Source organism: Cherax quadricarinatus, chromosome 94 (assembly GCF_038502225.1).
Source record: "Cherax quadricarinatus isolate ZL_2023a chromosome 94, ASM3850222v1, whole genome shotgun sequence".
NCBI lineage: Eukaryota > Metazoa > Arthropoda > Malacostraca > Decapoda > Parastacidae > Cherax > Cherax quadricarinatus.
In genome coordinates, this window is record NC_091385.1 from 13,421,145 (window position 1) to 13,435,580 (window position 14,436).

The 14,436-nt window shown below is 40.2% G+C and overlaps 1 protein-coding gene across 10 annotated transcripts in view; it reads left to right on the top strand.

The window, feature by feature from the left end:
* Positions 1 to 354: 354 nt before the first annotated feature.
* The window catches only part of LOC138855439 (zinc finger protein 84-like), a 228,627-nt gene continuing 214,545 nt past the window's right edge, over positions 355 to 14,436 (top strand). For 2 of the 10 annotated variants that reach the window (XM_070104791.1, XM_070104792.1), the window contains exon 1: positions 355 to 565. The gene's annotated coding sequence lies outside the window, so the exon portion shown is untranslated. Of the gene's footprint in view, positions 595 to 14,436 lie in introns of all 10 variants that reach the window. The other 8 variants (XM_070104793.1, XM_070104789.1, XM_070104790.1 and 5 more) reach the window with 8 other exon arrangements.

Below are 14,436 nucleotides of genomic sequence, written 5' to 3' on the forward strand. Positions count from 1 at the left end.
GGTACCTTGAGCTGTTCATTTTCTGACCCACGTTCGCCTTAGCTTTTGATTTAAGACATGGCTCAGTTCTACACTCCTCTCTAGCGCTAATCATCGCCTGCCCCGTCCTCCCCGCTCAACCCACCGGAGTCCCAACAGAAGAGCCTGAATTTCTCTTCTCAGTATCTATCCCACGATCGTCGTCGCTGCTGGGTTAAGCCCTGGCTCTATTTCTACGACTAAGAACACTCCTCTCCAGCACAATTCTTCGTCTGTCCCATCTTCCCCGCTCATCCCATTTGGGATCTTACCTGAACTTGTTCGTTCGTTCCTTTTGTTAGTGTGACTTTGTAAACGGTTCAAGTCGGACAGAAACGTCATCGTAAGCCCCTCTCTTATATGTGCGGGTTGTTTGTGTAACATCCTTCCACTTTGGTGGAGGTTGGTTTTGTGATGGGCGGAAGTCAGGGTTCAATACGACGTACACTGTCAGTGGCCCTATAAACAACAACAACAACAACTTGTGTTGTTGGTGGGTGAGTGTGATAAAGTGAACAATAAACAGTGTTTGTGGTGTCTAACACAGGTGAGTAACACCTGTGGTGTCTAACACAGGTGAGTAACACCTGTGGTGTCTAACACAGGTGAGTAACACCTGTGGTGTCTAACACAGGTGAGTAACACCTGTGGTGTCTAACACAGGTGAGTAACACCTGTGGTGTCTAACACAGGTCAGTAACACCTGTGGTGTCTAACACAGGTGAGTAACACCTGTGGTGTCTAACACAGGTGAGTAACACCTGTGTCTAACACAGTGTAACACAGGTGAGTAACACCTGTGGTGTCTAACACAGGTGAGTAACACCTGTGGTGTCTAACAGGTGAGTAACACCTGTGGTGTCTAACACAGGTCAGTAACACCTGTGGTGTCTAACACAGGTCAGTAACACCTGTGGTGTCTAACACAGGTCAGTAACACCTGTGGTGTCTAACAGGTGAGTAACACCTGTGGTGTCTAACACAGGTCAGTAACACCTGTGGTGTCTAACACAGGTGAGTAACACCTGTGGTGTCTAACAGGTGAGTAACACCTGTGGTGTCTAACACAGGTCAGTAACACCTGTGGTGTCTAACACAGGTGAGTAACACCTGTGGTGTCTAACACAGGTGAGTAACACCTGTGGTGTCTAACACAGGTCAGTAACACCTGTGGTGTCTAACACAGGTGAGTAACACCTGTGGTGTCTAACACAGGTGAGTAACACCTGTGGTGTCTAACACAGGTCAGTAACACCTGTGGTGTCTAACAGGTGAGTAACACCTGTGGTGTCTAACACAGGTGAGTAACACCTACCTTTATTACAATACAACATTCATGTGCTAGATGATACATAGATTTTTAGATTAGATTTTGCCACCGAAGTGGCTAGTTTATTGTGCACCCCATATCCATCCTGTGGACGGTAGCGCGAGAGCATATGGATACACAAAAGGCCTAGGAACTAGGCCCCAAAGGGTTAACAGGAATACATATGGATTTATATCTACATATCTATAGTTCACTTATCTGTTACAAGCAAATTTAGGAAATTTGCTTAGTATATCTGGTATCTTATTTTCATTAATAAGATATCTTGACATGTCACATAGGTTATTATACTGTCTGTCTCTGTATTCCTCAATAAGTGGACAATTAAGCACATAGTGTTCAAGAGAGTGACCATATGCCTGATCACATAATTTACATTTAGTTTGATCATCTGTGTGTCTCCCAAACTGCCAGAAGTACTTGTAACCAAGCCTAAGCCTGGCCACTACAACATCAGTCAGTCTGTTCACATTGCAAGTTGCTCCATAAACATACAGTGGACCCCCGCATACCGTTGGCCTTACATAACGTTAAATCCGCATACCGCTACATTTTATCGCCAAGATTTTGCCTCGCATACCGCTAAAAAACCCGCTCAATGCTGTTCATCTGAGACGCGTCTATGTGCGGCCTGAGCCACGCTCACATGTTCCGCCGGTGGCATTGTTTACCAGCCAGCCTCCACGGTAACATCCAAGCATACAATCGGAACATTTCGTATTATTACAGTGTTTTTGGTGATTTTATCTGCAAAATAAGTGACCATGGGCCCCAAGAAAGCTTCTAGTGCCAACCCTACAGCAATAAGGGTGAGAATTACTATAGAGATGAAGAAAAAGATCATTGATAAGTATGAAAGTGGAGTGCGTGTCTCCGAGCTGGCCAGGTTGTATAATAAACCCCAATCAACCATCGCTACTATTGGTGGTACAGCTGCTGCTGCTGCTGTACCACCGTCAGCTGCTGCTGCTGCTGCACTGTCAGCTGCTGTTGCTGCTGTAGCACCGTCAGCTGCTGCTGCTGCTGTAGTACCGTCTTCTGCTGCTGTAGCATCGTCTGCTGCTGCTGTAGCACTGTCAGCTACTGCTGCTGTTGTACCACCGTCAGCTGCTGCTCCTGCTGCTGTAGTACCGTCTGCTGCTGCTGTAGTACCGTCTGCTGCTGCTGTAGCATCGTCTGCTGCTGCTGTAGCACTGTCAGCTGCTGCTGCTGTTGTACCACCGTCAGCTGCTGCTGCTGCTGCTGTAGTACCGTCTGCTGCTGCAGTAGTACCGTCTGCTGCTGCTGTAGCATCGTCTGCTGCTGCTGTAGCATCGTCTGCTGCTGCTGTAGCACTGTCAGCTGCTGCTGTAGCACTGTCAGCTGCTGCTGCTGCTGTACCACCGTCAGCTGCTGCTACTGCTGTAGTACTGCCTGATGCTGCTGTAGCACCGTCTGCTGCTGCTGTAGCACTGTCAGCTGCTGCTGTAGCACTGTCAGCTGCTGCTGCTGCTGTAGCACCGTTGTTGGTGTGGCTTATTGAGAATACCAAGAAACAATTAACCCCAGAGGGTTAGCCACCCAGGATAACCCAAAAAAGTCAGTGTCATTGAAGATTGTCTAACTTATTTCCATTGGGGTCCTTAATCTTGTCTCCCAGGATGCAACCCACACCAGTCGACTAACACCCTGGTGAACAGGAAAAAATGACTGGAACTAGTGCTCATATTGGTGAATTTAAAGCCAGCAAAGGTTGGTTTGAGAGATTTAAGAATCGTAGTGGCATACACAGTGTGATAAGGCATGTTCTGGAAGAAAATGCCAAACAGGACCTACAGTACTCAGGAGGAAAAGGCACTCCCAGGACACAGTGTCTCATCAGTCATTGCTGCATCTTCAATAAAGGTAAGTGTCATTTATTCTTCATTTAGTAGAGTAGTACATGCACAATATATATTGTGCATGTACTACTCTACTATTGTGCATGTATCCTTCTCTTTGTGTGTAGGAAAATGTATATTTCATGTGGTAAAATTTTTTTTTCATACTTTTGGGTGTCTTGCACGGATTAATTTGATTTCCATTATTTCTTATGGGGAAAATTCATTCGCATAACAATAATTTCGCATAACAATGAGCTCTCTTGCACGGATTAATATCGCTATGCGGGGGTCCACTGTACTTATCTACGTTCATGTTATCATAGTGGGTTATAGATCTACTCAAGCTTCTAACTGCATTCCTATAACAATCATTTTCATTATTTACTTTTCTCCTAATATTATTCCTAATGCTAGACACAGTTATACCAAAGTTATATTCTACATTTTCCTTCTGGGTACTCTTCTTGGCTAACATATCAACTTTATCATGAAGGAGTAATCCAATGTGTGATGGGATCCATAGCAATTGTACATTAATTCCTTTGTCCTTAATTTTTGAGTATCTATACCTGGCTTCTCCAATGAGCATGTTGTTGGAGTCATTATATGCAGGGCCGGATTAAGAAGTCTCCGGGCCCTAGGCTATTCAGATTGGTGGGGCCCCTTTGAGTTACGGGTAAGCGAAGCGACCCCTTCCAGCTTGGGGGGTGGGTCGGTGTGAGCCTGTTTAAGGTCTAATTAAATACATTCTGGCTATTTAGATTAAATTTAATAGGGAAAGTACATCAAGACAACCAAAACCATTTACCAACAGCCATTATAACTATCTTGTTAACCCTTTCAGGGTCCAAGGCCCAAATCTGGAGTCACGCACCAGTGTCCAAGAATTTTCAAAAAAAAAATTTGTTATTTTTTCTTATGAAATCGTAGAGAATCTTTTTGTGAAGGTAATAAAACAAGAAGTACGAAATTTGGTGGAAAATTGACGAAATTATGCTCTCGCGAATTTTGATGTGTCAGCGATATTTACGAATCGGCGATTTTGCCGACTTTGACTCCCATTTTAGGCCAATTACATTATTCCAGTCAACCAAATTCTTAGCTATTTCACTAGTATTACTTCTATTCTATCGATTGAGCACAAGAAATCGCCAAGTCAACTGTTTCAACGACAAAATAAAGTGATCGGAAATTGTTAATTTGGCCAATTTAACACAAAGTTCAAAATATTCCAATTTCAAAATAGGGTCCAGAATGAACAATGTAGGCATTCCTGGCACTAAACTAACATTTCCTCTGTTCATTAGTTATGTTTTGAGGCTTTACAAATAAATTCCATTTTGATTTTGTATTCACATAATGAATTTTTATTCACACCAAAAAATAGAAGATTTACTGTTATGCAATACTGTAATAATTGTATAAATATCATCACCATATTTGTGAATGTATATTAGACCCACCAGCTGACGTGTATTAGACGTATGAGGTCGTTTGTTTACTCTTGAATATCGGCAAAAATTTAACATTTCTGCTACTTTGAGCTCAGTTTCAAGCCATTTCCAGTGCTAAAACCAATCAAAATCATCTCTATCAAATGAGACCAAGAAATCGCAAATACAACTATAAAAAACATACGAAAAAACACTGCAAAGTTGCTGTTTTAATCGAAAAATCATGATTTCATTTTTTTTCTCTCATTATACACAGTGTGCTGCAGGATCTGTTTTATGTGGTGCACACATACCACATAGATGTATTCTCTCATATCTAGGCCCAAATGTACCACTCACAGTTTATCAGAGTGAGCTGAGCTCATGGCGTAGATCTACGGTTTGGACCCTGAACGTAAAGCCGTAGATCTACGGGACGGACCCTGAAAGGGTTAAATCATGCATTTTAAAGAGAATAAACTCAAGACAGCATAGTATTACTAGATTAGGCTATTAAAGTAGTGACATCATGTACCTATTATATTCAGCATAACCACTACAGCACTATTATTCCCTTTAAAAATCAATGACCATTATTGTTATCATTGCATCATGCATAAGACTATCAAATCATATAAACTCAAGAAAGTAAAGAATTATTTATATTCACAGGCACTTAAATAAACTTTTTTCTGGATTTCATATTGGCAAAATTATCAATTATATTCTGAAAATCAATATTTCTTGTTAGATCAGACTCAATGGTCAACAAGGCTAGGTTACACAATTTGTCTTGGCTCATTGTTGAACGGAGCTGGTTTTTCACTCTTTTCAAAACAGAAAATGAACGTTCTCCTTCACAGTTAGTAGCTGGAAGTGTTAGGTAAAGGTGATACACTATGTCAACATTAGGGAAGGTTTCTGAGATACCTGCATTTCTTAAATGTTTCAAAGCAGCTGAGGGCGCACATTTTTCAGGTGGAGCTTTAATCTGATTCATATACCCAGAAAAATGAACTATTTCTTCAACAAATGTGTCCTGAACATCTGCTGAAAGGTGTTGTTGCAACTTTAATGCAGCTTCTCTCAATTCTGCATCTGGCATAGTAGTAATTTTGAACAGAAATCCAAACTTGTCATTGAGATTCTGGTAGATTTCTTTTCTTTTCACCAATCAGTGAATCCAGAATGACGAAGTATGTAGCTGTCTTACATTTCTGCCTTGGTAGCAAACACAATTTCATTGTCTGGCTCTTCAAAATTGCGTTTCCTCTTCCTTGACCACTGATGATCAGCCCGGTAACTGTAGTTTTCACCAGCAGTTTAGCTTTCTCTTCAAACATTTCAAAAGCTTCATCATTGCGAAGTGAGCTTACAAATTCCACTAAGCCTGCATAGAGGTTAGCACAAGTAGCCATTTCAATTTCAATTTTCTGAAGTGTCTTGTTTGTGGCATTTAACCATTCCAGTATACAGTCCCAAAGCACACAGAGTAAGGCCAATTCAAAATCTCCCAATTTTGATGCTAAGCTGGCTGCTTTGCTTCTTGTAGTTGCTGTCTGGTCTTCATCCTCTGCTATTTGGATCAAAGCAGAACGTATTTCAGGAAAGCTGTCTTTCAAAGCATGTGTTGCATCATGCTGTGCTGACCACCTTGTTGTTGATAATGATTTGATGACATCTCCATGAATGGTTGACTTGAGTATACTCCACTGATGCGTTGAAGCAGAGAAAAAATTAAAGAGTGGTTGTAAAAGTCCAAAAAATGAAACTGCAGCGACACAACACTCCGCAGCACATGACCCAACAAGATTAAGAGAATGTGCTGAGCAGGGCACATATTCAGCAAGTGGGTTGATTTGCTTGATACGGGCTTGCAATCCATTATATTTACCCGACATGTTACTTGCATTGTCGTAGCTTTGGCCACGGGAATCCATAATAGAGAGATCATGTTCAAGCAGAGTATCCAGTACTACATTCATCATTGTTTCTCCATCATGGCCTGAAAGAGGAATGAATTTTATAAAGCGCTCTACAGGCTTACCACTGGAGTCGACAAAGCAAACAATGAATGTCAATTGATCTGTATGTGAAATATCTGGTGTTGAATCTACACTTATTGCAAAGTATTTTGCAGTTTTCACAGCTGCTATGATGTTATTGAGGACCTTCTTAGTCATCAGTTCAGTAAATTCATTGCATATAGTAGATGACATGTAAGATACAGTGCCTCTTTCTGCATTCCCTAGGCGTGACACATGATTTGCTAAGAATGGATCGAATTGTGCTAACAGTTCTATGATCCCTAGGAAATTGCCATTGTTTTCCGAACCAAAAACCTCATTTTCTCCACAGAAAGCAAGTCCTCTTAGAGCTAAGAATTTTACAACAGCAACAACTCTTTCTAGAACTTTTCTCCAATAAGTGCGCTCTTTTTCAGTTTGATTTTCCAAATGAGAATCCAATAAGCCTTTTTTCTGTGCACGAAATACACTGGCTAAAATGCAGCTCCTGTGAGTGGTGCTGTTTTCATGTTCCTCGAAATGCTTGGAATTTTTCCAGTCATTGAACTCCTGTGTGAATGTATTTTCTTTGGTAGAAAATAGCTTGCATGCTGAACAGTACACTTTTCCTGAGCTTTCAGAGTATACCATCCATGATCTTTTCACAGTTTCTGAATTTGCAAGCTTCCTATAAAACATAGATGACTTTAAACAACGACTTCCATCATCATAAATCCTTTGCTGATTTCCTAAAGTCAATGTTCAGAGTTTGACTGAAGTTTTCTGCAATGAAAGCATTACGTAGAGAATCTGGGATTACATTTGGCCATGAGGCAGGATCTTTTAAGACAAATCCTCGGGATGAAATGTCCATTGAGACATTGAGAGGAGACACAAAAGAAGTAGATGCTGGCTGAGAAATAATGGAGGGAGGGCTTCCTGTATGATCTGACGTATCTGCAGATTCAACTGTACTAGTAACATCAGAAACTTTTCGTGAGCATGTTTGTGATCTTTCTGCAGCTTCCTACATCTTTCTTTTTCTGTTCTTCTTCTTGAATTTTCTTCTTTCTTTTCTGTGACCCACTCACATAAGAACGTCCAACATCACGTTCAAGAGATGCCATAATTAGGATGTATCACTGTCTGTAATCATGCAAATACAATTTTTTCATTATCAATTATTATTAATTTTTTAATTATTATTAAATTTTTTTTTTCTGTCAATTGGGGGGATATGGCCCTTGTAGCCCCCTTCCCTCTGGCTGCGCATCTAAAAATTCAAAACGTTACCAGAAAGGAGTCATATACAGAACTTTTACCATAGATTAGGTTAGTGATTTGGGCTACGAATATTTTACTAATTCATCCTCCTTGATCTCCAATTTACTTAAACAGAAATCATACCGAGTCCAAGAACAATTCACAATGGTATTTATATTACCATTTTCATAACTAAACTAATCATTATGTTTTGCATGATATATGGCCTACCACCATAGATAAGGACATGAGAATTAAAGAATGCAGGGACAATTTTCAGTTTCACCCAACCAACGATTTTCTGATGTGGCTTATGTGTTTCTGGGGAAATATGTAGTAAATTAATTGATGTTCTACATAACTTCCGTCACAACTTGAAAACTAAGCATTTGCTACGGAAGTGATGTAGAACATCAATCAATTGAGATCTGTTATTGAAATGATAAAGACTTAAAGACAGGACAAAGTGCTTTTAAAACCTACAAACAGAAGTCAGTTTGCGTTTTTAGGTTTTTCTTTATAGTATTTTTACCAAAAATGCGTCTTTACTGGTCCATGCATCTTTACTGGTCAGGTAACCCTATCAGGTACCTCCCTTAACATTTAGAGGCGAAAATAAACATTTATCCATACACATCAATGTCTATCAACAACACTTCAGTTAATTTGTCACAGTACAAGTCTAGATAACGTGTAATTACTACAGAAAATTGGAGAGGAATCTCCCATACTCACCCATTAGTGGGAAAACACAGCTGTTCTGATGTAAACAAAGGCGTGTTGAGTGTTGCCATCTATGGTTAGGTTTATTTATTTTTATTTTATTTTATTTCATTATTTTTGTTTTGATTAATTTTTAAAAATCAATTTTACTCTCCAAACACTTGAACTTTTTAGGTAGGGACCCCTTTGCACTTGCACCATGTGTGCAGTCTTGGATGAGCACCTGAACCCCTTGGACCACGGGGCCCCCAAATGCGCGGGGCCCTAGGCAAATGCCTAGTTTGCCTATGCGGTAATCCGGCCCTGATTATGTGAGTCAAGAGCCTTCAATGATGACACAGAATCAGTAATGATGATAGAGTCAAGCTCAGTGTCATAGGTTAGCTTTAGTGCCATTAGGATTGCAAACAATTCAGTTTGCGGTGTAGACGCCCAGTTGTTATTTCTTATGCCTAACTCAACAAATTTATTATCGTTCTTAACTAGGGAGGTGGCAACAAAAGCAGATACAGCCCTGCCAGAAGACTCCTGTTTAGATCCATCAGTGTATATTACTTGTGATAAGTTATTACTACCAGCTAGGTGAGAAATTTCTTCTTGAGAAGTTGCTCTAACAAGAGATTTAAGGAAGGGATACTAGCAATGAGCTTCTTGGGAGGGACTTGTAGGTATGTGATATTAAATGAACACATCTTCCACGGAGGGGTGAAATGCTCTTGTTGGGTACAGTGATACAGTTCATGCAGGTTATAAAACTTAATGCAATTGCACGTTTTCACAATCCATTTAGATCTGTGTGTATTTACCTCTAGACACTTGGTAAGATTCATTGTGACAGTGTCTGGTTCGTTTCTCAACATTCTAATACCAAGTACAGTGTTAATCTCAATAATCCTATCACTGATACTAGAAATAGCAAGCTCCTTCCTCATGTTAAAAACTTTTGTAGATCTGGGACAGCCAAGAATAATCCTGAGAGCTTCATTTTGCATTAACTCCAAAGGTCGGAGAGAACTTTCTCTAGCTAATATCAACATGGGAGCAGCATAATCAATTAAGGACTTAACATAGGCTATGTAGATCATTCTCACGATTCTCACATTAGCACCATAGTTGGGATTGTAGCCAGCAACAGCTTTGAGAGCATTTAGCCTAGCTTTGCATTTCTTGTTTAGTTGTGGTATAGTGGATTTGTTAAAGGGTTCATCTACACCAAGATATCTGTAAGTTTTAGCGTTGCTAATGATTTCACTCTGCAAATAGATGGGTGGGGGATGTTGTTTGCTTGTTAATATCTTTGTTTTAGAGGAAGATATTATGAGGCCTAGTCAATTACAAATTGCTTGAACTTCATTAAGAATGGTATTCATCTTCTTATGCCCTATTGTATGGATCATGATATCATCAGCATAACTTATAGCTATATGTTTAGGTGAGGCAGGTAGAGCATTTAGGAGAGCATTAATCAGAATATTAAATAGCATGGGACTAAGAACTCCTCCCTGCAGTGTATCTAAAGACATTTCTTTAGAATCACTTCTGAAGCCTTGGTAAAGGACAGAGGATACTCTATTTGACAGGTATCCTATTATCCAGCAGAGTAAGCTACCACCAATATTCATTTTGGCTAGTTCATGTAGTATAACGGTTCTGTTCGCAATATCAAATGCAGATTTTAGGTCAAGAAAAGTGGTAAAACTAGTAGAGGTGTGTGCAGTGAGAAAGGTGGAAATACAGTTCTGCACACTTTTACCTTTCATGAACCCATAGAGGTAGGGGGAAAGTTGGTGTCTGATTTCTAAACCTGTATTCCCTGGAACGCAGGAGGGAGAGATACATGATTATATACACCTGGAAAATCCTAGAGGGACTAGTACCGAACTTGCACACGAAAATCACTCACTATGAAAGCAAAAGACTTGGCAGACGATGCACCATCCCCCCAATGAAAAGCAGGGGTGTCACTAGCACGTTAAGAGACCATACAATAAGTGTCAGGGGCCCGAGACTGTTCAGCTGCCTCCCAGCACACATAAGGGGGATTACCAACAGACCCCTGGCAGTCTTCAAGCTTGCACTGGACAAGCACCTAAAGTCAGTTCCTGATCAGCCGGGCTGTGGCTCGTACATTGGTTTGCGTGCAGCCAGCAGCAACAGCCTGGTTGATCAGGCGCTGATCCACCAGGAGGCCTGGTCACAGACCGGGCCGCGGGGGCGTTGACCCCCGAAACTCTCTCCAGGTAAACTCCAGGTAAACACTCTGTTAACCCTTTGAGGGTCGACAGGCCCTCTCAGAAACTTGTTCTCAGGGTCGGCCAAATTTCAAAAAATAAAAAAAATTATTTTTTCTTATGAAAAAATAGTTTTTTTTTCTAAACATTATAGGATAAACAAAAAATTTTTACCATCAATACTTACGGAGATATGGAGGCATGAAGTTTGCAGAAAATGAGCCGCGTATGGCAACAGCGGTGACTGCCGCTCACCTGGTAAACTTTAGTTTACTTGTATTTGAAGGTTTGTTGTTTTTTCACTATTTTATTTTTTCACATAACTTATGTGGCCTGTGAGACCAAAGTAAGGTGCAATGTACATATATACACTCGTTGTATACAACACAATAAGCACACAAACATAATTATCAGTATATTGTTTACAAAACTTGTTTACAAAAACAAACAATACAAAACATTGTTTATTATTGTTCTATAATATATACAGCAGGGCCCCACTTTACGGCGTTCCGCTAATACGGACATTTCAAATTATGACCAAAAGTCGCTATACGGCTCCCCCCACCTGTCTTTCTAATACGGTCACAGCGGCCCACCGAGTTTGTTTACATTCTCCCTGAGCACATCTCCTTATTATGTCTGGAAACTTTCCAAAATTTCAAGTGTTTTAAAGTTATTGTATATTTTATATGTATTGTACTTGATAATTAAACTTGTGTACACCTGTACCTAAATAAACTTACACAACGTAGGTACACATTTCAAGTGTTTTAAAGTTATTGTATATTTTATATGTATTGTACTTGATAATTAAACTTGTGTACACCTGTACCTAAATAAACTTACACACTGTGCTGGCACGTAGGTACACATTAAAATCACTAAGAGTCTCTCTACTCTTCATGCAATAATAATAATAATAATAATAATAATAATAATAATAATAATAATCTCTTGGGCGCATTAATGTCGCATATTACGTTAATATAGACATTTCCCTTAATCTATGATATTTTTTTCAAAATTATATAAGAAACACATTATGTAACACACAAACATGATACATGCACCCACAGTATAAAAATTTATACAAATGTATATGAGATGTTTACCAAACGGTTTGTAGAAGTGTCGGAAGAATTACGTTTTCTCTAGCCCGTCACCTGTTACTAGGGATAACTGTAGAAAAATATTCCTTTCGTATGCCTTCACTTTATAGCTATAATTCTGTACTAACTTGTACACAGTGTAAGAGTATTTGTTTCGTGATTTAATTATAATAATAATAAAAATATTATAAGGTAAATGTTTCACAAACTCTTACAAATGTACATGAATGAACTAAAACTGGACACGTATTAATACTGTCTATTTCGTCTGACCGAGTGATCGTCCACAACCTGTTCAGTTTGTTTGTTTACGCTGTCTGAGCTCAGTGTATCATTAAATGTTGTATATTACGTTAATATACACATTTTCATTAATCCATCCGTGATATTTTTTTCAAAATTATATAATAAACACGATACATAACATAAATACATAACATATGTGTAGAGAACCTAGGATAACCCAAAAAAGTCAGAGTGACTTACTTCCATTGCCTTCACTCAGAGCATCATTTCTTCTCAAAATGATGTTACATGAGAATGGGAGTGTTCTTCTTTATTTATTCTACCGTATCAATGTAGAGACAACCTGTACACAATGTAACTTGTACACAAACCAGACGTGTACACTGTTTACAAAACTTACCTTCGCCTGGTTTGTTTACATAACTCTGCGCCTGTCCTCTCTCATGCACTCATTCTTTCTCTCTGGTATGGTAGCCCGGCTGACTACCATACATATCACACCTGATTTTTTACAATAAATACTACTCATCTCACCCTATATTTTAAGGTAAGTAATGAGTGAACTGTATATACATTTTATCGCTCTGGGATGCTTAAATATCATAGAATAGTATGTGTGGGTGGGGTGGCCTGGTATGGTAGCCCGGCTGACTACCATACATACCACACTTGATTTCTTACAATAAATACTACTTGTCTCACCCTAGATTAAGACTATAAATATTTTAAGGTAAGTAATGAGTGCACTATGTGTGTATTGTACTTTTTTATTGTTTTTTGATGCCTGGTTCTATTGCTAACATAATATATGTTAGTGTAAACTTGTTATCTAGTGTTTGTATGCATTTGTAAGTGGAAAAAAAGGGTGTTCCACTTTACGGCGGTTTCCGCTTTACGGCGGTAGCCTGGAACCTAACCCGCCGTATAAGTGGGGCCCTCCTGTATACCAATATACAGTCACTGAACATATTCCTATTAGTTCTGCAGCTTGTGGAACTCTTTGAAACATGGTGTCATACACAATGGTGTTTTATCTTTCTCCCTCATTCTATCTCTTTCAATCTGTCTCTCTCTTTCTATCTGTCTGCCTATCTCTGTCTCACAGGTACACATAAATACAAGTATACATAGTATCAATTACCTAGGATAACTCAAGAAATCCAGACGAAGTGCTATACTCTGCTTGAAGATGTGAGTAAACGTGATGACACGGTCTTGTGGCTTCTCCTCTTCTTCCTCTTCCTCCTCTTCCCCCTACTCTTCCTCCTCCTCCTCCTCCTACTCTTCCTCTTCCTCTTCTTACTCCTCCTCTTCCTCCTCCTCCTCTTGCTCCTCCTCCTCTTCTTCCTCTTCCTCCTCTTCCCCCTACTCTTCCTCCTCTTCCCCCTACTCTTCCTCATACTCTTCCTCTTCCTCTTCCTCCTACTCTTCCTCTTCCTCCTCCTCTTCCTCCTCCTCCTCTTCTTCCTCTTCCTCCTCCTCCTCTTCTTCCTCTTCCTCCTACTCTTCCTCCTACTCTTCCTCCTCCTCTTCCTCCTCCTCCTCTTCTTCCTCTTCCTCCTCTTCCCCCTAATCTTCCTCCTACTATTCCTCTTCCTCTTCCTCCTCCTCCTCTTCCTCTTCTTCCTCTTTCTCCTACTTTTCCTCTTCCTCCTCCTCCTCCTCTTCTTACTCTTCCTCCTACTCTTCCTCCTCCTCCTCCTCTTCCTCCTCCTCCTCCTCCTCTTCTTCTTTCTCTTCCTCCTCTTCCCCCTAATCTTCCTCCTACTATTCCTCTTCCTCCTCCTCTTCCTCTTATTCCTCTTCCTCCTACTCTTCCTCTTCCTCCTCCTCCTCCTCCTCTTCTTCCTCTTCCCCCTACTCTTCCTCTTCCTCCTTCTCCTTCTCCTCCTCCTCCATAGTGTAAATTACCAGGAGTCGGCAGCTGTCAAAGTGACATATTGTCTCATTACTCACTTCCCCTCCCGCCTGTCAAAACAATGGGGTCGGATGCTGCTTCCCCTCCTCCATTCTATCTAATTATCTTTCTCCCTCATTCTATCTCTTTCTATCTGTCTGTCTATCTCTGTCTCACAGGTACACATAAATACAAGTATACATAGTATAAATTACCTAGGATAACCCAAGAAATCCAGACAAAGTGCTATACTCTGCTTGAAGATGTGAGTAAAAGCGATGACGCAGTCTTGTGGCTCTCTGAGACAGAGAGCTA